General features: G+C 40.7%; 1 non-coding gene across 1 annotated transcript; it reads left to right on the forward strand.

Annotated features, from left to right (window-relative positions):
* Positions 1-24,105: 24,105 nt before the first annotated feature.
* On the forward strand, positions 24,106-24,210 carry LOC111764414 (U6 spliceosomal RNA). Its single transcript, XR_002797031.2, has one exon. It is a non-coding gene; the product is annotated as a U6 spliceosomal RNA (small nuclear RNA).
* Positions 24,211-24,831: the final 621 nt, after the last annotated feature.

The following is a 24,831-nucleotide window of genomic DNA, read 5'->3' on the forward strand; positions in this document are numbered from 1 at the left end:
CACACACATACTTACATGCACACATGCATACATACACACATATATTATATACTTTAACCCTTACCCAGTGTCATAAGAGGCTAACTACGTAGGTGGCATGGGTTGTTTGGGTCTTCCCTGTCCATCATTTCTCCCTAGTCTTTGGTCAAAGTACTCTTCCTTTTGTGGGTACAGTGAGCAAGGGATCCTCCTTCATCCAGACCTATATTTCTAATGGGGACTATCCATCACAATACTCCATATTCTTCCTTTTATCCCAACCATAAGGCTGTGCACAAAATTCAGTCTAAGCCAATCAGAATCCTCATGGAAACTGGAGCTGGAGAAAAGCCCTTTCTTTTCTGATGGTAAAGTTGGAAATATATGTTCCAGGAGCAGCCTGTGGAACAGGTCTAGCTCTTCTTTCTAGGAGAGAATATAGAAGCCACACAGAGAGGAGCAGAGATGAGACGGTGCTCTTGGAAACAGCAAGTCTCTGGGCACAGACCTGACTCTGCCTGTTTATGTGTAACACTAAAAATCCTTTTTTTGGCTTAAGTTAGTTCATGAGATGTTCTGTCACTTGCAACCAAATGAGTCTTGATGACTAGGCCTCTCCAGTTTTGATCCCTAGTCTATGTCTTCTGTCCCTTACAGGGCCTTTCTCCTTCAGTTTAGCCCATCTCCTAGAATTGTAATTCTGTTTCTCCCTTCTGGCTACTTCTGATTTGCATAGAACAAATATAGCCATCATCAACAGTTGAGAGACTTCTCTACCTCCCTTCGTCTCTTTAACTACATTATTACTGTCATCTTTTGCTCCTGGGCTAAATTTCTTTTAATAGTGGCCTATCCATACCCTTCAATCCTCACCACCATTCTCTTAACCACCTACAACAGGGGTTCATAAACTTTTTGTTCCATGGACCCCTCTGCCAGTCAGGTGAAAACCACGGACCCCTTACTAAGTCCACACTATACTGTGTATTATTTAATAACTATATCACACCCGCACCACATCCCCGTAAGAATAATGTTTTTTAAAATTTTAATTCAAGCTCACAGACCCCTTGTTAAGAACCCCTGTCCTACAGTCTGTCTTCTATTCTCACCTCTCTACCAAAACAACCATTTTGAAGCCAGTTCTCTGCTAATGGTCATGACAACATTTCCTTGGTTCTCTCGGTCTTGGATCTATTCCTGGTATATTAATCGCTGATAATCTGCACCCTCTAGAAAGACCTAGTCTTGATGTTCTGCTCTTGAAGCCCCGACACTGCTTTAGCATCACTAAGGAGCGTCTGGGGGAGTCGTGAGGGAACTGCTTCAGAACACAGGGAGAGAGGCTCACCTCTGCTTCAGGGTCAGGAAGAGCAACTCTTGAGACCATTTGGAGAGCAGTGGCTGGACATTGAGAGAAGCTGGTTGAGTGATTTGGATCTTAATTAAGTAAGAGTTAGGGTCATCTGTTGAAAGGGCAGAAGACTAGTGGAAATGTCAGGCTTGAAGAAAATGGATACATGTTAGGAATACTGTGAAGAACAAGTTAGCTAACCAGGGACAATTTAAGATAGATAGCTTGCGGGAAGCAGACTTGGCCCAATGGATAGGACATCCACCTACCACATGGGAGGTCTGCGGTTCAAACCCTGGGCCTCCTTGACCTGTGTGGAGCTGGCCCATGTGCAAGGAGTGTCATGCTGTGCAGGGATGTCCCCCGCAGAGGGGAGCCCCACGCGCAAGAAGTGCGCCCCATAAGAAGAGCCTCCCAGCGTGAAAGAAAGTGCAGCCTGCCCAAGAATGGCGCGGCACACACAGAGAGCTGACACAGCAAGATGACGCAACAAAAAGAAACACAGATTCCCGGTGCCGCTGATAAGGATAGAAGCGGTCACAGAAGAACACACAGTGAATGGACACAGAGAGCAGACAACTGGTGGAGGGGGAGAGGAGAGAAATAAATAAATAATAAGTCTTAAAAAAAAAAAAAAAGATAGATAGCTTGGATTCGGTCAGCACAATTTCATAGTGTTTGCCAAAAGTTAATATTTAGGGAGAGCAGTTAAGTGTCAATTGCAGACTTAGAAGCATCATGGAAATGGTTAACCAGGGTTTAGCCAGGGTGAAAGTGAGGCCAGAAGAGGTTCTAGACCTCCAGACCATGGCAAATATTAGAACAGCGAAAATGAAGGAATAGAAGAAGTGATGGTAAGAAGGGCTTGATATGAGAAGGGGAAGCAGAGAGAACTTAGAGTAGAATACCTCTAATTGATGACATGTTCCATGATGTAGCCATGCTTTGGAAAAGTGATTCTCAAATTTTGGTGCCTCAGCATCACTTGGAGAGTCTGTTAAAAGTACAGATTGCTGAGTCCCAATGCCCGGAGGTTCTGATTCCATAGGTCTAGGGTAGGGCCTGAGAATTTGCATTTCTTAAAGTTTCCAGGTGATGCTGCTGCTGTTGGTCCAATGAGAATGCTTGGAGAACCATTGCCTTGGAAGGAGAAACAGAGAGGAGATGAAGATCATTGCTATTGAGATAGCTGAGAGGCTGACAGGCTATGTTCATCAATCATCAGTATAGGCTTAGTGTGTTGATGGAATCTAAGGTGAACAGGTGCTCAAGGCATCAAGGGTGTGCAAGTTAAAAGTCACTATCAAGAAGTGAGGGAAGGGAGTTGTACAGAGGCCTTCTATACAATGACCACAGAATAGTGCTTTGCGAGGAATGCTGGGAGTTGAGGCAGGGAAAAAAGAAGCAGCCTCTTAGGGAAAGGTGTTTGAGAGCTATTGATTAATTAAGGGAAAGCCATGTTTCAGTTTAGACAGATGGGTGGAAAGAATGCTTGAGTAAGGGTTTCAGATTCTATGGGAGCTTGCTTATTAACAGGTCAGGATTCCTCAGGACTCTAAGAAGATGCTAGTTGAGAAGATGGTATGGAATATGAGGGGTGGATGGAAAACTGGTTTGGATGTAAGTGAGCCTGAGTGAATGGGAAAGTAAGGAAAGAATGCAAGGTGGGAGAGATCTGTGGTTAGGCTGGAAGTATGGACACCAGGTTTGAAGGAAGACTGAAGGCTGAAGTTAAGGAAGGACAGTGTTGATTAGGCACCTTACCTTCATTATGGGAATTTGTACCATCCTGCTATTGCATTATGTGAATTCTATGACGTTGTGCAAAACTTTGTCTGATTTTGTCCTGACCTTATTTTCTTAGTGTTATTGGGTAGCAGGTAGGGAAAGGGTTTATGCATAGGGACAGGAAGACAGGCTGAGGCTATGTTTGCATGGGTATTTTTTTTTTACACCAAGGGCTTTGTAGTATGTAGGCACAAGTAGATATTTGTTGACTGAATGGATCCATACAACTGATTCCTTTAACTGTCATCATCATTGCATAGCAGGGATTACGTCTAATTGCACATGGCATTGAGTTGAGAACTGTAACAAGAGAACACTAGACTCATTTTAAAAGTTTAAAACAAACATTTTGAAGCAGACACAGTACTGGCCACTCTGCTATAACAGAAAATGGCTGCACTGAGAATCGAGATTCTTATTTCCACTCTTTTTGTGACTTTGGTGGTGTTTGGCTCTGTGATTTTTGTAGTAGGTTGAATATTTTTGTTTTCCTCTCCCACCCCCAAATTTCATGTCCACATGGAGCCTCAGAATGTGAACTTATTTGGAAATAGAGTCTTTGCAGATATGATTAATTAAGTTAAGATAAAGTCATACTCAATTAGTCAAATCCAATTATTGGTGTCCTTATAAGAAGATGGGAAGATACTCGAGAAGAAGTCCACATGAAGAAGTAGGCAGAGATTGCCAATGAATGCCTGGGGCAAGCAGAAGCAGAAGAGGAAAGGAAGGTTCCTCCACTAGAGACTACAGAGGGAGCATGGCCATACTGATACCTGGAATTCAGACTTCTGGCCTCCAGAACTATGAAATAATAAGTTTCCATTGTTTGAAGCCACCCAATTTGGGGCAATTGTTATAGCAGCTCTAAGAAACCAATACAGTTTCTAAAGACCTTCACAATTGGATGTGGTATTATATAGTGTAAAGTAAGGAAAATTAGATAGAATTAGATAGAGGGTGATCCTAACTGTGCCCGTTAGACCTTGGAGAGGTTACCTAATCCATCTGATCCTCAAAGTCTTCATCTTTCAAAGAAGGGGGAAAAAGATATTGATTTCATAGGTAGGGTTGTTGCAAAGGTTATGTGAGACAACATATAAAAAGCACAGCCCTGGGACATACTCAGTGTTCAATAGCATTACATAGTTTTTTTCCTTTCTTTCCCCAGTCTCCAGTTTTAGCTTTATCATGTTATACTTTTTGCATGGGTCCAAGCTATAAACAAGCTAAACACCTCCTGAAGTCCCTACTGCTTAACTGCTGTCGGAGTAATTTCCTTGTTTGGCAGGAAAGTTTACTCCATATGATTAGTTACTTTTTCATGCTGTACGTGCTTGTAAATCAGAACTTGGATGTCCTAGAAAGAGAAAGATTCTCAGAAAAAAATACACAGAAAAACCAACATGGGTTGCATTTCCCTCTCCATATGTGTGAGTTTGAAATGAAGAGAAAAAGGCATTTGCCAAGTCTGCTTCGTGCTTGGACACTCGTGAACCTGAGTGTTCTTGGCAGCTCTCACACTACACACCTCCACTAGTCTGTCTCTGGATGGGATGTACATTGGAAACTTAACAGTTTATTTTACCAGGGCTTCATCATTGTGCATTTCCCTCATGGTGTCGGTTAGTAGAAAAGTGGAAGGGATATATTACCAAGGTTCCTCACTCTGTGGCAAAAGCAAGCTGGCAATAACTCTCTGGCAGTGTGAATACTTTAAAACTTTGTTTCAAAACAGTTTAAAGAAAGCCCTATTTATAATGAACTATGTGTATGTTCTGAGCAGCCCAGAAAAACTTGGGTAAAAGTCACCAGAATGAATTGGCGAGGGAGGAAGGGAACACAGCTCTGCTTCCTATATATATATATATATATATTTCTTTTAAAAATATATTTTTATTAGAGAGGTTGTGAACTTACAAAACAATCATGCACATGTATGGAATTCAAACAACACCCCTCCTCCAACACACTACATCATTTTGGAACATTTGTTACAGATTATGAGATAATTTCATCAGACCATTACCACTAACTATAGTCTACAGTGTGCATTTAGCATATTTTTTCATACCCCCTATTATTAACACAGTACGTTTTTGGCATTGATGCAAGAATATTACAGTACTGCTCTTGGTGATAGTCCGTAAGTTATGTTAATTGTATTTTTCCCATGGTTCTCCACATTCTTACCACCTTGCAATAGTGATATACATTTGTTCTGTTGCATAGAAGGACGTTCTTGTATTAGTACTCTCAACCACAATTCTCCTCCGCCTCTGGATTCACTGTTTTTCAGTCCCTAGAATAATCTAGAGCTTTCTTCCAATTGACATTTATATTCCTAGACTACCCTATTCAGCCACAATCCTATTGATTAACCAGCTGCATTAATTCTACTCACTAAAATGTGTTACCATCACCTCTACCCATTTCTACACATTTACAGTCAAATTAATGAGAACATCTATATACATTAAGCATTGGTATACCTTCTCAGCCTTCCTCTTATCTCCTAACAACCTATACTTTAGGTTTTGACTCATGCATTTATTCTTCGTATTTAGTTCCCATTAGTGAGACCATGCCGTATTTGTCCTTTGGTGTTTGGCTTATTTCACTTAACATAATGTCTTCAAGGATCATCCATGTTATCATATGTGTCAAATTTCATTTCTTCTTACTGCAGCATAGTATTCCATAGTATGTATATACCAAATTTTGTTTATCCATTCATCTTGGGTTGTTTCCATCTTTTGGTAATTGTGAATAACTCTGCTATGAGCATTGGTGTGCAAATGTCTGTTCACATTACAGTTTCCAGTTCTTCTGGATATATTCCTAGTAGAGGAATTGCTGGATCATATGGCAGTTCTATATTTAGCTTCCTGAGGAACCACCAAACTGTCTTCCACAGATGCTGCCCCATTTTACATTCCCACCAAATGTGAAGGAGTGTTGCTATTTCTCCACATCTCCTTAGAATTTATTGTTTCCTGTTTTTTAAATAATGGCCATTCTATGCAGTGTAAGATGATATCTCATTGTCCTTTTGATTGTCATTTCCCTAATTCCTAGTGATATTGAACATTTATTCATATGCTTTTTGGGCATTTGTATTTTCTCTTTGGAGAAATGTCTTTTTTAGTCTTTTGCCCACTTTTTAATTGGATTGCTTGCTCTTTTGTTGTTGAATTATATGATCTCTTTATATAGAATGGAAATCAAACTCTTATTGGATTTGTGGTTTCCAAATATTTTCTCCCAATGAGTTGGCTGCCATTTCACCTTTTTGCAAAGCCCTTTGAATCACAAAAGTGTTTAAGTTTGAGGAGGCCTCCGGTTTTCCTTCATTGCTCATGCATTTGGTGTAAGGTTTAAGAATCCACCACCCACCACCAGGTCTTGAAGGTATTTTCCTACATAGTTAGGTCTTTGATCCATTTTGGGTTAATTTTGTATAAGGTAAGATAGGGGTCCCCTGTCTTTCTTTTGACTATCCAGTTCTCCAAGCACCATTTGTTGAACAGACTCTTCTGCCCCAGATGGGTGGGTTTGACAAGCCATCAAAACCACTTGACCATCGATGTGAGAGTCTGTTTTGAACATTCAATTTAGTTCCATTGGTCTATATGTCTATCTTTATGACAGTACCATGCTGTTTGTACCACTGCAGCTAGGTAATATGATTTAAAGTCTGGAAGTCCTGACTTGCTCTTTATTTTAAGGTGTTTCTGGTTATTTGGGGCCTCTTACACTTCCAAATCAATTTGATAATCGTGTTTTCCATTTCATTGAAAAAACGCTGATGAAATTTTTATTGGGATTACATTGAATCTGCCTATCAATTTGGGGAGAATTGACGTCTTAACTATATTTAGTCTTCCAATCCATGAGCATGGAATGTTCCTCCATTTATTTAGGTCGTTTTAAAATTTCTTTTAGCAATGCACTGTAGTTTTCTGAATACAAGTGCTTTACATCTTTGGTTAAGTTTATTCCTAAATATTTGAGTCTTTTAGTTGCTATTGTAAATAGAATTTTTTTCCTGTCTTCCTCCTCAGATTGCCTATGATTAGTGTATAGAAACTGTATTGGTTTTTGCATATTAATCTTGAATCCTGCCCCTCTGCTGAAATCATTTATTAGCTCTAGCAGCTTTGTTGTAGATTTTTCAGGACTTTCTAGGTATCGGATCATATCATCTGTGAATAGCAAAGGTTTTACTTCTTCCCTTTCAATTTGGATGCCTTTTATTTATTTTTCTTGCCTGATTGCTCTAACTAGAACTTCTAGCACTATATTGAGTAACAGTGGTGGCAGTGTGCATCCTTGTCTTATTCCAATCTCAATAGGAACGCTTTCAGTCTTTCACCATAGAGTACAATGTTAGCTGTGGGTTTTTCATATATGGCCTTTATCATATTGAGAAAGTTTCCACTAGTTCCTATCTCTTACAGTATTTTTATAAAGAAAGTGTGCTGTATTTCATCAAGTGCTATTTCTGCATTAATTGAAGGATCATGTGATTTTTCTTCTTTAATTTATTAATGTGGTGTGTTATAGTGACTGATTTTCTTGTGTTAAATCACCCTTGCATGCTTGGTATAAATTCTACTTGATCATGATGAATAATTCTTTTAATGTGTTGTTGGATTTGATTAGCAAGTATTTCGTTGAGGATTTTTGCATCTGTATTCATTATGTAAATGGGTCTTTTATTTTCTTTTTTCTTAATTTCTTTATCTGGCTTAGGCATTAGGATGATATTGGCTTCATAGAATGAGTTTGATAGTATTCCTTCTTCAGTTTTTTGGAAGAGTTTAAATGGTATTAAATTTTCTTTGAATGCTTGGTAGAACTCACCTGAAACCATCTAGTCCTGGGCTGTTTATTGTGGGAGTTATTTGATAACTGTTTCAATCTCTTTACTTGTGATTGATTTGTTGAGGTCTTTTATTTCTTCTGGGTCAGTGTAGGTTGTTCATGCATTCCTTGGAATTTTTCCGTTTTGTCTACATTGTCTAGTTGGCATATAGCTGTTCAAAGTATCCTTTCATGATCTCTTTTATTAATATTCCTGTGGGGTCAGTAATTAAGTCATTTTTCATTTTTTATTTTATTTATTTGCATCTTTTCTCTTGTTTTCTTTATCAGTATAGCTGGGGTCAGTTTTGCTGCATCCTACAGGTTTTGATGTGATCTTGTTTCATTCATCTCAAGATCTTTATCAATTTCTCTCACAACTTCTTCTTTGACCCAATGATTGAGTGTTTTTCCATATAGTTGTGAATTTTCTCCTTTTCTGCCTATTGTTGATTTCCAGCTTCATTCCATCATGATCAGAAAGTGCCTTGTATAATTTTGATCTTTTTAAATGTATTGGGATCTGTTTTGTGACCCAACGTATCATCTATCCTGAAGAAAGATCTAAGAGCACTTGAGAAAAATGTATATCCTGCCGTTTTGTGGTGCAATTTTCTGTATATGTCTATTGGGTTTACTTCATTTACAATATTATCAAGCTTTCTATTTATTTATTGATGTTCTATCCAATGATGAGAGTGGTATACTGAATTCTCCAACTATTATTGTAGAGGCACTTATTTCTCCCTTCAGTTTTGCCAGTGTTTGCCTCATGTAGTGTAGGGCTTCCTGGTTAGGTGAATCTACATTCATTATTGTTATTTTTTCCTGATGTATTACCCCTTTTATTAATATATAATGTCCTTCCTCATCTCTAATAACAGTTTTGCCTTTAAAGTCTGTTTCATCAGATAGAAGTAAAGTGATTCCAGCTTTTTTTGGATTACTGCATGTATGGAATATCTTTTTCCAGCCTTTCACTTTCAGTCTTTTGGTATCCTTGGATCTAAGGTGAGTCTCTTGTAGACCGCATATAGATGGCTCATCTTGTCTTATCCATTCCACCAATCTGTATCTTTTGATAGGAGAGTTTAATTCATTAGCATTCAATGTTATTACTGTAAAGGCAGTTCTTACTTCACCCAATTTTGCTGTTTGGGTTTTATCTGTCATATTTTATTTTCATCACTCTTTTTACACTTTTAGTTACTTTTACTGATATACTCTTCATTTCTAGGCTCTCTTCTAAGCCTCTCTCTACTGCCTTTTCTTTTTAGCCTGTAGCCCTCCCCTTCAGTATTTCCTGAAGAGCTGGTCTTTTGTTACAAACTCTCTCAGGTTCTGTTTATCTGTGAATATTCTAAACTTGCCCCCATTTTTTGAAAGATAATCTTGCCAGATATAAGATTCTTGACTGGCAATTTTTCTCTTGCAATATCTTAAATATATCATACTACTGCCTTCTGACCTCCATGGTTTCTGATGAAAAATCAGCATGTGATTTTATTGGGTATCCCTTATACCTGATGCATCATTTTTTTCTTGCTGCTTTCAGAATTCTCTTTGTCTTTGGCATTTGACTTTCTTTCTTTTTTTTTTAATTGATTTTGTAAAAATATTACATTAAAAAAAAATATGAGGTCTCATTCAACCCCACCACCCCCACCCCATCACTCCCCCCCCCCAGCAACATTCACTCCCATCATCATGACACATCCATTGCATTTGGTAAGTACATCTCTGGACATCTCTGCACCTCATGGTCAATGGTCCACATCATGGCCCATACTCTCCCCCATTCCATCCAGTGGGCCCTGGGAGGATTTACAATGTCCGGTGATTGCCCCTGAAGAACCATCCAGGGCAACTCCAAGTCCCAAAGGTGCCTCCACATCTCATCTCTTCCTGCCATTTCCCATACCCATCAGCCACCATGTCCACTTTTCCCACTCCAATGCCACCTTTTCTCTGTGGACCTTGGATTGGTTGTGTCCGTTGCACCTCCATGTCAAGAGGAGGCTCAGATTCCACATGGATACTGGATGCAATCCTCCTGCTTTCAGTTGTAGGCACTCTAGGCTCCATGGTGTGGTGGTTGTCCTTCTTCAACTCCATCTTAGCTGAGTGAGGTGAGTCCAATAAATCAGATTGTAGGTGCTGGAGTCTGTTGAGGCTCAGGGCCTTGCTATCATATTGTCAGTCCAGAGATTCAAATCCCTGATTAGTAAATGCCTTGGAGTAGGTGTATTCAGATTTATTCAGAGGGGAGCACATTGTGATTCTTGGACATGTGTATCTATGTCCGTTTTCAACCATTATTTCTTCAAATATTCCTTCTACCCCTTTTCCCTTCTCTTCTCATGTTTGCATGTCTCTTGCTATCATTTAGCTCCCTGAGACCCTTTTCGATTTTTTCCACATACAGAAAATAAAGTTCTTTTGTATGTTTGCTTTTGGAGACCATTAATCTTCAAACTCACTGATCCTTTTTTTGCCTCATGTCCATTGTTATATGTCTCCAGTGTATTTTTAATTTCACTCATTGTGCCTTTCATTCCCATAATACCTGCTATTTTTCTATGTATGTTTTCAAATTCTTCTTTGTGCTCATCCTGTGTCTTCTTAATGTCCTTTATCTCTTTAGCCTTCTCACTGGAATTTATTAAGGAGATTTATTTAGGCTCCTACGATTAGTTGCCTCAACTCCTTTATGTCTTCTGAAGGTTTATCTTATTCCTTTGACTGGGCCATATCTTCCTGTTTCTTGGTATGGATTTTAATTTTTTGTTGGTGTCTTGACATCTGACTTACTAGATGTATGTATTCTGTGCCCATTTTCTCTGTTTAACTTAGGGCTTTCTCGCCCTTTCTCCCTTGCTGGCTGTGTAGTAGGAGCCAAGGATATAGTTGGCATTGTAAGCTATGGAGGCTCAAGCATCCTTCATTGCCCCAGGGACTGATGAAGCTTCTCCCAACTTTCTCCACTGTCAGAGATAGGGATGGAGCTGTAGTCATATAGTAATCCAAGCCATGCAGGCCAAGACTGTCTGTAGTTGCCCAGAGAGACTGATGAAGCTTCATGCTCCTTCCTCCCTTTCTTGGGGCAGGGATGGATCTGCAGGTGTGGGCAGCACATTAAGCCATATGGGTGAAAACTGATTGCAGTTGCCCAGGTAGCCTGACATAGCACTGACCCCCCTCCTCCTCTACCAGAGGTGGGGATGGAACCTCCACAGTTCCCAACAATCTAATCTGTATGGGCCAAAAGCATCTGCATTCACCCCAAGAGGCTGAGGAAACACAGCTCTCCTCCTATCCTATTGGGTGGTGGGGCTGGAGTCACAGGCATCCAACCATTCAGTCCATGCAGGGTGAGATTGCCTGAAGTTGCCCAGAGTGACTGAGGAAACACCACGCTCCTCCTATCCTATTGTAGGTGGGGGTGGAGCCACAGGTGCCCAAAAGTCCAGTCCATGCAGGCAGAAAGTGCTTACCATTGCCTAGAGAGACTAAGAAAATACCAGGCCCCTCCTAATAGTTGGGGGGTGGGAATGGAGCTAGAGTTGTCTGACTATGCAGTCTTTTTGGGCTGAAAGCACCTGCAGTTGTCCAGAAAGGCTGAAGAAACACCAGCCTCCTCCTATCCCATGGGGCGGGGTGTGGGGGGACAAGGATAGAATTGAAGGCACTCAACAAACCAGTCAGTGCAGGCTGAAAGCACCTGCAGTTGCCCAGAGAGGCCAAGAATACACAGCCTCCCTCCTATCTTATTGGGGGTAGGGAGTGGGGATGAAGCCCCAGGTGTCTGACTATCCAATCTGTGCCAGCCAAAAGCACCTGCAGTTGCCCAGAGAGGTTTTTGCAGGTTCCCCCAGCTTCCTCCCTACTAGAGGTAGGACTGGAGCCTAGGCTAGAGGTGCAATCCAATTGTGTGGTAAAAGCACTCCATGTTATCTCCATGATTTTCAATCAGCCTTGCTTCCCCTTATGCAGGTGGCAGAGTTAAAATGGCAGCTACCATCCTCTTTCTGATTTGGACAGGTTCAAACTTTAATTGTTTTTAGGATTATACTTTAATTAGACAAAATTACTAATCAGTAGCTGATATTGGAGCTCAATCATCACTTCCTCCCCTGTTTTTGAGAAATGGAGCTTCCAACTCCAGCCACAGATAGCTCCTGGGCACCTTGTGCTATCATTGGAGTATGGGCTCCGTGGTGTGGTGTGCTCTAGTCACAAATCTTCTCTGCAGATGGGCAGTCTCCTCCTTCCATTCTTTCAAGGATGTTGCAGGATACTCTTCTGGTCTCCTGGGGCCCCCAAAGCTGCTTCAGATAGTTCTAGGTGATTACTAACTGCCCCATAGGACGAGTTGACTCTTGGAACTTCTTACTCTGCTGCCATCTTCTTACTTTTTTTCTGCTTCCTATATATTTTGTTCCTTTTGGGGAAGAATCACTCCTTGTGGAGTAAAAACTAGGGTGTCCTAAGGTTTTGCACTGCATGTTACTATAATAAAATGGAGCCTCCAGAAATATTCTTCTACATACTTCAGTTAAAAATAAAATAAGAATTGAGTGGGCTAACATACTTTTTCACTTAATATGTAAATGCCAGTACTGTTAGCACATGATTTTCCTAGGCCTGTCTTATTTTGTTTCTGTCATAGAATGTTTCTCTTAGATTCCTTGAGTCAGATGCTGTAATTCAGGAAAATAAATTTGTAGGGCATGAAGGAGTCATCTGGATGCTTTTCTTCCTTATAGTGGTATATGTGTGTGTGCATTTGCCAAAGGATATGACTCCGACTCTGGGTTTTATTTTCTTTATGTTTTCAGGGAAGATGTGGGTTGTGAGAAAGTGGGGGAAACCAAAGAAGTTGAAAAGGTGGGCTTTACTGTTTAAAGGGAACACTTTGTCTTCATTCCTTCTCTGAAATGGTGTCTTGTCATGGTGCATCTTCACAATGGGCAGCTAGGTTTTGCCATGCCTGCAATATCCGGTGTGATGCTTTGTGTTCTTCTCTTAAGAGAATATTTTAAAGGAACAACAATACAACAGCAAAAGTCCCAATGCAGATAGGGTTAGGTGTCTAAGGTAGAAGTAAAACCATCTGAAGCATCAGGAAGGAGGTTTCATGTAAAATAGGAAAAAAGTCTGAGACAAGCAGCCTCGCTCCAGACTGTCTGCATCCTGCCATTATCATAATGTGCTCTTGTCTTTGCTATTTGGCCTCTTGACTTGTTTTCTGGAGCCCCTGTGCACACTGGTCCCCACAGACTGAGGTGAACCTTCTATTTGCATGGTGAGTCTTGTCTTATTTCTGCAAGCTCCATTGCCAGGACAGGTTGGCCTTCATTAGGTTCCAAAGCAATCTAAATTTTCACCTCAAGGTCTCACGGAAGCCTCCAGCCAGGCAGGTCGGCCTGCCAATCTCTTTGAGGAGGCAGCATTCGACATCGGGAGCCAACGTCCTGGCGGTCTGCTATTGTCCTAGCATTTATCACTGTGCCTAGCACAGCAAATAGGCCTTCCTCCATTACTACTTCCAAGGATGGGGGTAGGGGTGTGTGTGTAGATCATGAATATTTAACTGGAAGAAAGTAGAAGCACACTATTTGGATAAACTATTTAATAGGAGGGCTAGCCCTTCCTCAGATGGGGGTAGCTGCAGCATCGGCAGCCTAGCACCAAACGTTTGCACACTTTCATCTTTAATCATCGCTTCTCGGTTTCCTTTGAGTGGGGATATAGGAAGGCTCCTGTCTCTCCATCAGACCACATCTCTAATTTAAACAGCTCTTAATAAGGGTTAAATCTGCAGGCTGAGCTGGCCCTTCACTTGTAGCTTGCAAAGGGGGAAAAATCAATGGAGCAGGAAGCCAGAGGGGCGTCCATTTTGAAAAGCCATAATGAATTACGTTTCCTTAGTAAAGCTGGCAACCTTCACTCCTGCTCCCCCAGCCTCGCTTTCACATGTCCAAGCCCTCTGTGACACATCAAATTTAATGAGACTGCACAGATCTCAAATAAGCAATGGTAACGCTGCTGCTGGGGCATGTTATTAAGGAGGATCAGAGAAAATTCTCTTGCTTTTAAGAAGACTCCTTAAAGGCAAATGATATTTTGGAGGGAGTGGGAGGAGGTCCATGATTTCTAGGACGTTTCACGTCCCCCTCTAGAGCATTTTAAAACCTAATTCAGTGAGAGCTTTTGGGTGTCAGTGTTAACAAACAGGTCCCCAAACCTCTGGACCATCGGAGACCAAGTGGATTGTGGTAAGTCATTAGGGACCTTTTGATTTAAGTGCCCTCTTTCCCCAAGGTCATTAGAAGACTTACTTTGGAATATATGCTCCCCAGTGTAAAAGAGTTAGACTCACTTATGATTTCCCTACACATGACTCTTTTGTCCCTTTCATTTGAACCTATAATTAGCACTATACTTGTTAAATATATGTCTCAGAGACTTAAATCTTCAATCATATGCAGGTCGAGCCCTGAATCTCAGCAGAGTTGGAACACCTACTCACCGGTTCATTGGATTAACTCAGGACAACCAACAAAAGGATGATGGACATTGCCTGTCCCAGGAAGCAGAGAGTGTCTGCAACTGCAAGCAATAATATTCCATCCATCTGCCCCTTGAGACCTAAATATATTCTCAATCAGAGGCAGGGTGGGCATCACCATCCCCAAATCTTCAAGAATGAGGAATGAACAAACATAAGGAGGAAAAGCAACTATGGACTAAAGTAGGCATGATTATTCTAGCAATGGAAGAAATTGTATCATTGATACAAAGACAGTGCCATCAGAGGTTCTGAGGGGAGGGACAGGGAAGAATAGTTTCAACATGGGGGCATTTTTGGAGCAATGGAATTGTCCTGTATGACATTGTAATGACAGAGCCCACTATACATTTTGTCAAAACCTATAAAATTGTGCTGGGCAAAGTATAAACTATAATGTAAATGATAGTCCTTTGTTAGTAGCAATGCTTCAATATGTGTCCATCAGTTGTAACAAATGTACCACACTAATGAAAGATGTTGTTAATGTGGGAAAGCGTAAGAGGGGGAAAAGGGTGGGGTATATGGGAATCCCATGTATTTTTGATGTAACGTTTATTTTCTCTAAAGCTTCTTTAAAAATTAAAAAAAATGTTTTAAAAAACAGAAGCCAAACTGAAAGAGAAGCCATGTAACTGTCTTACATGTGAGGAATCACTGTCATAACCATATTTTCCAAATCACTAATTAAATCACTTATTTGACCAATAGGATTGTACTTATGCAGACAAAGGAGAAGAAAATTAGAAATCTAGACAATCATAGATATGGAGGCAAAGCATTACCTGGGCATCAAGAAACTTTAGTTCAAGTATCAGCATTGTGGCTTATCTATAAAGCATCTGTAATAAAAATACTATTTCTTAGATCCTCAATTGACTCATTTATGAAATGAGAGGGTGGGAATAATTCCTAATTCTATACTGAGGTTTAGAGCTCTGGGTCTCTCTTGGAAAATAAAAGAAACAATGATGCTAAACCAAGAAAGCTTCCGTGAGGTAGACATATCTCCAGAGAAAACAACATGTCTCTTTGGTGCATCCTTTCTAAACTATCCTACAAGAACTCTTCTGGAATGCAGACCTCCAGATATTGCATTCCAGGACCTATTTTCCTTCTCTTATCTCTATTGACAAGAAGATTTTTCTTAGACCTTGTCTAAGAAAAATAATAAAATGATAGCTGACATTTACAACAGTATTACCACATGCCAGACACTGGGCTGAGTGATTTACTAGCTTTATATTTAGAGGCATGGCAGATAAGTGCACAGACTGGGAGTGGAGCTTCCTGGGTTCAAATCATTACTTTGCCACTCCCTACCTATCTGACCTTGGGCAAGTTACTTAATTAACAATGTCTGGCATATAGTAGTGCTAGTATTATGATCTCATTTAAGCCTCATAGCATTCCTATCGGGTAGATATTATCCCCATTTTATAGACAGGGAGCCTGCAGCTCAGTGTCTAACATGAGGTCACCCAGCTGGGAGAGGCAGAGCTGAGAATCAAAACCAGGTCTGTCTGCCTCGAGAATTTGAGATCCTAATCACTGTGCTCTAGTTTTGTTCTTTTAAAAAATCTTCTTTATGCTTTAGAGGGGAAAAAATTAAGCCATCATGGCTGGAGCAGGAACTTTTATTCTACCCTCCACCTCTCTACCTTGTAGCTCTCAGGCTTCTCATTGTCCAGCCTTCTCAGACTTTTCCTTTTATCCCATTTTCTGTAGGGTTGCATTGTCGATCCTGTTTTGATTTCTTATTTTTGTGGCCTTCTCTTCAGGTCACCATGGCTTATCCTTAAGATTCTATTTTGAGATCTGTTTAGGATGTCTCCCTCTGTGCCATTGATTGGGTAATGATGGAAGGAGGTTAGCAGAAGGGATGAGGGTGGTCTCTAGGCTCCTAATTGGGATTGAAAGGAAACCAATCCACCCGGAAGGTCCATCCCAAATAGCTTCTCAGGACACAGAGGCTCAGAAGAAATGACAGTTAAAAGGAGGAATGGAGAAGAGATTCCTTGTGACTGTTGGGGGAAACCCCTTGGAGAATAGGTAGGTGAGGTCAGAGCATGCAGTAGAAACACTGGGACCTTACCAGGAGAACTCTCTGGAGGAGAGCAGAAATTATAGTCTTCTCTCTTTGGGGATAATATTTTGCTCATTTTCTTCCCTATAGTATATTAATATGGGTTGTTCAAACCAAAGAATCCAGAAGGTGTAAACCAAAGTGATGAAATCAGCTTCTAAGTCCATCAACTCTCTGGTTCCATACTTGAGCTCATGGCCTGATTTCATCAGAGGAGAGATAAAGTATGCATCTAGATTGCAATTGATTTATTTAAAGCCTTGTTTTTTTCTGTGCCCAGTGCTTTTTTACAGAGGTGCAGCTTGCCTCTCTGCTCCCCCCTTCCTGTGCTTTAGGACCCCTTTGTCTCCTCTGTCCCCTTGTCTTCTGGCACCTGTTCAGTAAAAGGCTTTTTCTGCATTGACTGTTTGCTGAGAAGAGTCTTTCTTGGAGTAACTGAGTGTTCCCAGAGAGGTCTTAACTCTTTCCTTTGCCCCTATTGATTCTCTGCATCCAATCTGAGGTGTCATAGACTCTGACTATACACTGAACCGGAATTGTTCAGCTTGTGATGAACAAATTTCACATGAAGAGCTAAGACCAAATTAATTAATGCCAGTAAAGACTGGATTTCTAGGCATAAGAAACTAATGGAACTAGTGTGCTGGGTCCTGGAACAGAGTAGACATCAACTCAAGGGTTCCCACAGCTATAGCATATCCATCCGTCCATCCATACTTCCTCTTTCTCAGATAGAATTGAGAGGTTCATAATTTGAGCCACAAGAAGGTCAGATCTTTAGGTTGACAGAGGATGGGAACTTAAAGATCTGACTCAGAGCCATGTATGGATTTGTCATCCCCATTTATGACACTGAGATCTGAAGTGGGCTGCACCAAAAGTTCACTCCTAGCTTCTCACAGAATCACTTCTCTGATCTAGTCTGGGGAGTGGTGTGTGGGTTTCTAAAACCAGCAGATTTGGAAGGAATCATAATTCAACCTGCCTTGACTGTGTGTTTCTCTTCATTTTAAATTTTGCCTCTTGGCAAGTAGACAGCTATATCCACTGTGTGTCTGTGGGCAGAACTGATGATATATACCATGTGGTAGCTACAAGGGTAAAGAAGAGAATGTTCTGCTCTGGCAAGTTACTTAAAGACATAGGTGAATAATCACAGACATTACGCAAATGATGGAACCTATGTGGGCCTCAGTTTCCTCATCTGTAAAATTAATTAATATAATACTCATTCCACAGGATTTGAAGATTAAATAATCCATGCAAATGAATATGTGGAAGGAGCTCACCAAGTGCAATAATCATCATCAACATTATGATGCAGAAAAGATGGAATGTATAAAGATAGTTGGAGACAAATTCTATGAAAGAGCTTCTTGCTGAAGAAACAGGGAGGCCCAGATAGGTCAACATGGGGTTTAAGACTTAACTTGGGCTTTATGATAACAAAGAAAAACAAAACAAAACACAAAACTAAATGGATCGATTCTGTGAATTCACAACTGGTAAGTTTTGTGGAAAAAAATACTTCTTTATGTAAAATCATACTTGTTTCTCTTACAGTGATTGACTATGTTCAGTGAGATGCAGCCTGCAGGTAGATGCAAGTGTGTACACGTGAAATTGCTGGTCTGATCTCCACGAAGATGGGGAACTTTGGCAAATCCACTGGGCTTTCTACATGAAAGGAAGGAAGGAAAGAAGGAAAGCTGGATCTCTTCCCAGGAGCTAACGCATTTGAATGACTTAGGAAGCTTAAGTCAGAGAAGGGTAAGTTAAGGGTTAAAACAAATCTAAGAAAAAGAATGCAAAATATCAAGCCTCTATAGTGCCAAGGGGTTAGGATGGTTGAAAATCCAGGGATATTTGGCTGAGTGTGTGGCAAAGAGAAGAGGTATTAAATTCAGGCATTTCAACTCTGCAGCTTTGGGCAAACTTCAAAACCAATAGGTTAAAGCCAGGAGCTGTGTTGTAGAGCCTTGTGGTATGTCTGACAACTCTGGGTCTGCCCTTCCTCCCCTCCCCTGGTTCCCTCCTGATCCCTCCCCCTGCCAGGACAGAGAAGGAATGTAGGTGGAATCTGCATGGGCTGGGGTTCCACCAGGGGTAACAGAATCCACAGCCTGAGCGGCTCAGGTACACAAAGGCTTTGCAAGGTAGGGAAAGTCTTAACCACCTTGTTTCTGGGTTCTGTCACTGACTCCAACATTTCAAAAGGTTTTAATGGTTTCCCTTGGGGTTTCAACCCCTTTCCTACATTTTCCATTTCCTCCTCTTAATTTGCTCTCTGCTTCTCAGCTCAGTGAAGGAGACAGGTGGGGGTGGCTGGGGAGGAAGAGAGGCGAGGATCCATGAGGCCGGAAGGAACAACTCAACAACCCAGCCTCCCAGCTGCATGAAAATCATTCCAGATTTGTAAAGGGCTTGGGTGAGATCCATTGTTGAGGATGGGGGAGAGGATGCTGTGACTTTGCCAAACAAGATCTTCTTTCCCTATTCTTAGGTCTCTGAGTTCCCCTGAGCCCTGCTGCCTTTGAAGAGTTAAATCTGAGCAAAAACACAGTTTGGAAGGTGTTTCACAAAAGGGAGCAGAGAAGAGGCTGCCTGATATTTATGTAGTCTGGCAAAAGGGAGGCTGTGTCATGAGACAGAAGCCAGAACTTAGGGAATAAAGAAGGAAAAGGGGGAAAGTGGGAAGGAGAAAGGATGGAAGGAAGGGGAAAGGAAGAAAGGAAGGGAGAAAGAAAGGTGGGAGGGAACAAATGAACCATAGCTTGAGGTTCCAGAAGGACGAGCAAATGGTAGAAAGAAGTAAAAAAAAATGTGTATATATTCATACATATTTTTTAATTGCCCACCACAGCCTGTTTGAATTATGGAGCTCTGAACAAATAGCCAAGCAGAGAAAGGAACTTAACTGGCAGGTTGGAAGTTTGTCACATTTAAAATATGTTTAAAAACAACAACAACAACCACCCCACCCCTTGTTTAGAAAGTGAGAGTCCCTTGAGGATGTACGCTTCATACTCCAAGAAGTCAATTGTTGAAATGTCTGTCAATAAGAACAGATGAGAGCAACAGCATCTGATTTAAATGATAATAGGATTCAGCTGTAAACTATTGTTTGTGCCCGAGCAGGCTTACTTCTAATTCAGTTACTGTTGTGAGCCCAACCCAATCTACCCCATAAAAGCTTGAAACTCAACTCCCAGGCTGTTTGCTTGAGGAGGAAAAGCCCTTTAAACCCTTTTTTCTCCTACAGCGTCATAAAATAAGAGTTTAGAATATATCTGATTGTTATTAGGAAACTATTCTAGGCATACTTTATGTATGCATGCGCATAGATGCAGATCCTTTTGTGCCCCCAGGCAGAGTCCTTCACAAACTCATGAACCACACATGTATACGTCCTACAAACATAAACGTGCACACACAGGGAAATGTCTAGGGCCCCTGAGGGTAAGCCTTTTACAGTATTCCCAGCAGTTCTGCATTTCAGCATGAATAAAAGGATAGAAAAGAGACAAAGAAATGAAGGGAAAACCTGCCGCTTACTGGGTACCTACTTTGGGTAATGCAGTGAGTCCAGTGCCTATATACTGAATATGCCGATTCATTTCGTTTGAACAGTTATGTTTTAACACACTATAAATATGAAACTATTTCTGCTGGTTAACTGTCTTAGAGAGAGGCCATTTCTATTTGAAAAGCCAGCTGTGAAGAGCTGGAAAGCACACAGCTGCAGACAGCTGGCAGAGGGCTAGTACTGTAACAGGATCCTTTGAGAAGTGAACGCTGGCTCATCTGTCTGGAGGCCACATCTGGGAAGGCCAATCAGCAGAGAAAAGTCTGTTTCTGCCTTTGCTTGTCCAAAAAGACTTCCATTGCCTTCATCATTAATGTGATGGAATTGAACCAATCTCTAGGACTTCCAGAACAAAATTACATATAACCCAGAGCAGATTCCCCTGAGCCTTCATTCCACCATTTTATAAATTTCCATTTGCAGTATGGCAATTTTGTCCCTCTATGACCCTCCTTGGTTGCCTCTGACTTGTGGGTGCATGGAGTCTCAAGACCTAGAAGATGTTTTTGTAGGCTTCAGCCGAAATGAAAGGTAAACCCCCAGAAGATGAAGAAGTTTCTGGTAGAATGTGACAGAAGGTGAAGGAAGCATTTCCCCCAAAGCCTATAATATTTGCCCCAGACAAGAGAAGGTGTTTCAGTTTATCAACTGCTAAAACAAGTACCATACAATCAGTTGGCTTAACACCTGGAATTTATTGACTTATGGTTTCAGAGGATAGACAGCCTGCTTCCTGCCTGGGTTGGTATCTTCTGGTTGGACGGCAGTCTTTGGGGTTTCTTAGCTTTTCCATTACATGGCAATACACAAGGCAGTGTCTTCTCCTTTCAGTTCTGGGTTCCATTGATTTTCAGCTTCTTGCTTCTCGAACTGTGCCTTCTCTCCTTCTGTGTCCACATTCCTTTGCTTATAAAGACTTCAGCCATATTAGATTAAGGCCCACTCTCATTCAATTTGGGCACACCTTACCTAATTATATCTTCAAAGATTCTATTTACAAATGGATTAATACTCACAGATCCAAGTGTTGGGACCCGAACCTGCCTTTTGTGGAGGCCATGATTCACTACCTAGCAGAAGGGAATCTATACTTGTTTCTTTTGAATCAATTACTCCAGAAAAAAATAGTGGCATGAACTACGGAAATATTGCCCACTGATTTGGCCTCATGGGGAATCCTTCATCATAAATATAAAAAGTAATATAGCTAGGAAAAGCTAATAACCATTCCCAGCATGAATTGTCCCAGGCTTTGCTCTTGGGCTTTGTCATTGTGACTTATTTTTGGGTAACAGAAAATACTTTCAAAAGGTGTTCTGAGCAAGGAGAACAAAACCACATAGGTCAAAAAAATGACTGAGAGTGGATGCCCTTGTCTGACTGTCTGTCGGGGCCTATGCCCTGGGCCCGTAGACCAACATCCTGCTGCATAAGAAGCACCCAGAAAAGTCAAAGTTCCCGCCACTCATTGTTCGAAGGTGGCAATGCTGGAGGAGCAATATCTATTGTCAGCTACAAGGGGAGAATTTTAGGCTACAGACAGGAGGTAAGTCTAGCGGTTAGGGGCCAAGGAGATTAGGAATAGTCCAGGAAGAAGACTTTGAGATCCCAAGGTTCAGGACCTAAGTGGAGAACCTGGCAAAAGTGAGAGACAGCTTGTTCTTACTAGACGTTGGTGACCTGGAGGTATACTGGGTCCAACCCAATTTTTATCCTCTACATCATGAGAGATTACCTATTGCCTGGAAAGTAGAGACAAATAACGTTTTGTTTTTTTAAAAGATTTACTTATTTATTCCCCTCCCTTGTCCTCGTTGCCTGTTCTGTGTCCATTTGCTCTGTTGAAAATATCCTGTATTTTGTACATGATTGTTCTATAAACCCACAGCTTCTGTAGAAAAGAAAAAAAATTAAAAATCCCTGGTACAGGGAGCAAGCATGGGTTCACTAGAAGCAATTAATGCAAGTGTGAGATAATATCATTTTAATAGTCATTAGACTGTCAGATTAAGAGAATTGTTAGACCCTATAAATCTGACATTTTGGAAAATATTAGGAAAAAATGCCTTTCTGACAAGAAATTGGGAAATATGGACCACATGGTGGCAGAATTAATTGTATTTGTGCTTGTTTAACAGTGTACCAAAAAGTTCCCAATATGAACTGAATTAATGGAAACTGGGAAACCCCATAGAGAGAGAAGAAGGGTGCCTTCCAGGGCTGACGGGGCCCCAGAGAGTAAGTTCAAGTTGAGCACAACCACGTGTCTGACACATCTAATCAAAGATTGTGTCAAGGCTTCTGGTCTGTGGCTGTTCTGTCAGGTGAGTATTCAGGTTTTTTAATTCGAGATTTGAGAGAATGCCAGGAAGCAGGTCCAAACTCTAGAGCAGGGGTCTGTGAACTCGAACTGAAATTTAAAAAAAAACACTGTTCTTGTAGGGATATGTTGGTGTGGGTGTGATATGTTTATTAAACAATGCACAGTATTGTGTGGACTTAGTAAGGGGTCCGTGGTTTTCACCTGATGGGCAAAGGGGTCTGTGGAACAAAAAAGGTTAAGACCCCCTGCTCTAAAGAGAGGAGTAGGAAGAATTAGTCTGGGGGGTCTAGTGACTTCAGACCGCGGCTGGCAGTTTTGAACTTGAGTTTTTGACTCCACAGGGGAGGGCCGAGCAGATCTTGGTAGTAGGGCCCATTTTGCTCCACAAAAGGGAAATAGACAATGTTCTGCCAGGCATTTAAATTCCTATTTATGTCTGGACACTTACTTGAATGTCTGGTGAAGGGAGGAAACCACTGACCTATCCCAGGCTGGGTCTCATTGATTGTGGAATGGGTCTAATGACGAGTCAGTATAGCTGCAGAAGGCAGTGGATGGAGCTGGATGGAGCTGGCAGGAGGCAGGGGTGGCAACCAACTGCTGCCCCACGTTCAGTGCAAAAGAGGACATATTCCCCTGGGATTGACCGCTGGGATTTTTCCCAACTCTGTGATTCTCTCAAGGAATGGAGAGCCCATTTTAAGTCTTTCTAACATTGAGGGTAAGCTATTAACCCCTAGCAACTTTTTGTCCTGATTTCAGTTGAAAAGTTCCCATTTGCTCTTTCCCATTTTTCACACTTCAGGACTAGCAGCTCCTAGTTACATTAAACTGTGATATAATGGAAAGGACACTGGAATAGAAATCTGAAGTTATGACTTTGCCACTTATCATTTTTATACAAATCTTTAAGTTCCTTAGATTAAGATTGTTTTCATTTAAAAATTCATTTTGTTAAGAAATAGTCCATACATATTCCATGTGCTATATACATACACACGTATATACACGTGTACCTATATGTGTGTACATATATATATGAATAAGGCAAACACACCCATGTACCTCATCCCTTTACTTAAAAGAGACCATTACCAGTGCCTTTGATGATTTTTATCTGATTCTCTTTATCATTTTTCTTTCCCTGTCTCCAAGCAAAATCATGCTAATAATTTTGTATTTATCATTCCCTTTCTTTTTACAATTATTTTATTACATATGTCTGTGTTCCTAAACTATTACTAAATTATATATATGTTCTTTGAACTTTATATGAATGATAGCTGTATATAGAGCCTTAGTTTTCTTAGCTGTAAATTGGAAATATTGATTTTATTCATTGGGATTTTTTGCTTGTAAGTGACAAAAACTGATCTTGGGCTTAAAAAAGAAATACAATTACTAGAAGGATCTAGAATAGTTCACAGATTCAAAGGAAGCACTCACCAACCATACCTCAGGAAATACTGGATAAGGGCAAATGTGATGGTTTATTTTATAGATCAGCTTGGCTAGCTTTTAGTACCCTGTCATTGAATCAAACACTAGTCTAGTGCTTGCTTCGGCAGTACATATACTAAAATTGAAATGATACAGAGAAGATTAGCATGGCCTCTGCACAAGGATGACACAAATTCGTGAAGTGTTCCTTATTTTTAAGATCATTGCTGAGGAAGGGGGAAAAGGGTTTGATGTTGGATATATGGGAGTCCCCTATATTGTATATGTGACTTTACTGTGATCTAAAACTTTTTGAAGGCAAAATTAAAAATTAAAAAAAAAAGAATGTAGACAATGAGGAAGAAATGAAAGAAATTGCCTTGCCACTGTACAAACAGGGCAACGCCTAATACAGTGATGAAAGGCAAAACGTAAAAAACAAAGTTTTATGGTATTTTTCTTTTTTTAATACCCCAATTTATTTTTACTTTTAGTTTTTCTAAATTTGATTATATTCTATTTCTAATCTTTAAACATATCATTACTATTTCATGTTTCTATTAATTGAATTTGGCGATATATAGGCTTCATTTTTGAAGAAGTTTTAGACCACAGAGGGGTTCAACTATGGCAAGGGAGGAACGCTGGTGTGGGGTCTTATTGATGGGGGACACATGACTGGGAGGGAGTTCTCCAGGGCATGTATATAGGGTATATAAAAATGTTCAGATATTCGTTAGGTATTTTCATAGTAGTTACAGATACAAACGACAACTGAAGGAGTGCTGAGTTCCCATCCTAGAGAGCTCTGTCACATTCCCCAGTGGAACAGCAACAA

This window comes from Dasypus novemcinctus, chromosome 27, assembly GCF_030445035.2.
Source record: "Dasypus novemcinctus isolate mDasNov1 chromosome 27, mDasNov1.1.hap2, whole genome shotgun sequence".
NCBI lineage: Eukaryota > Metazoa > Chordata > Mammalia > Cingulata > Dasypodidae > Dasypus > Dasypus novemcinctus.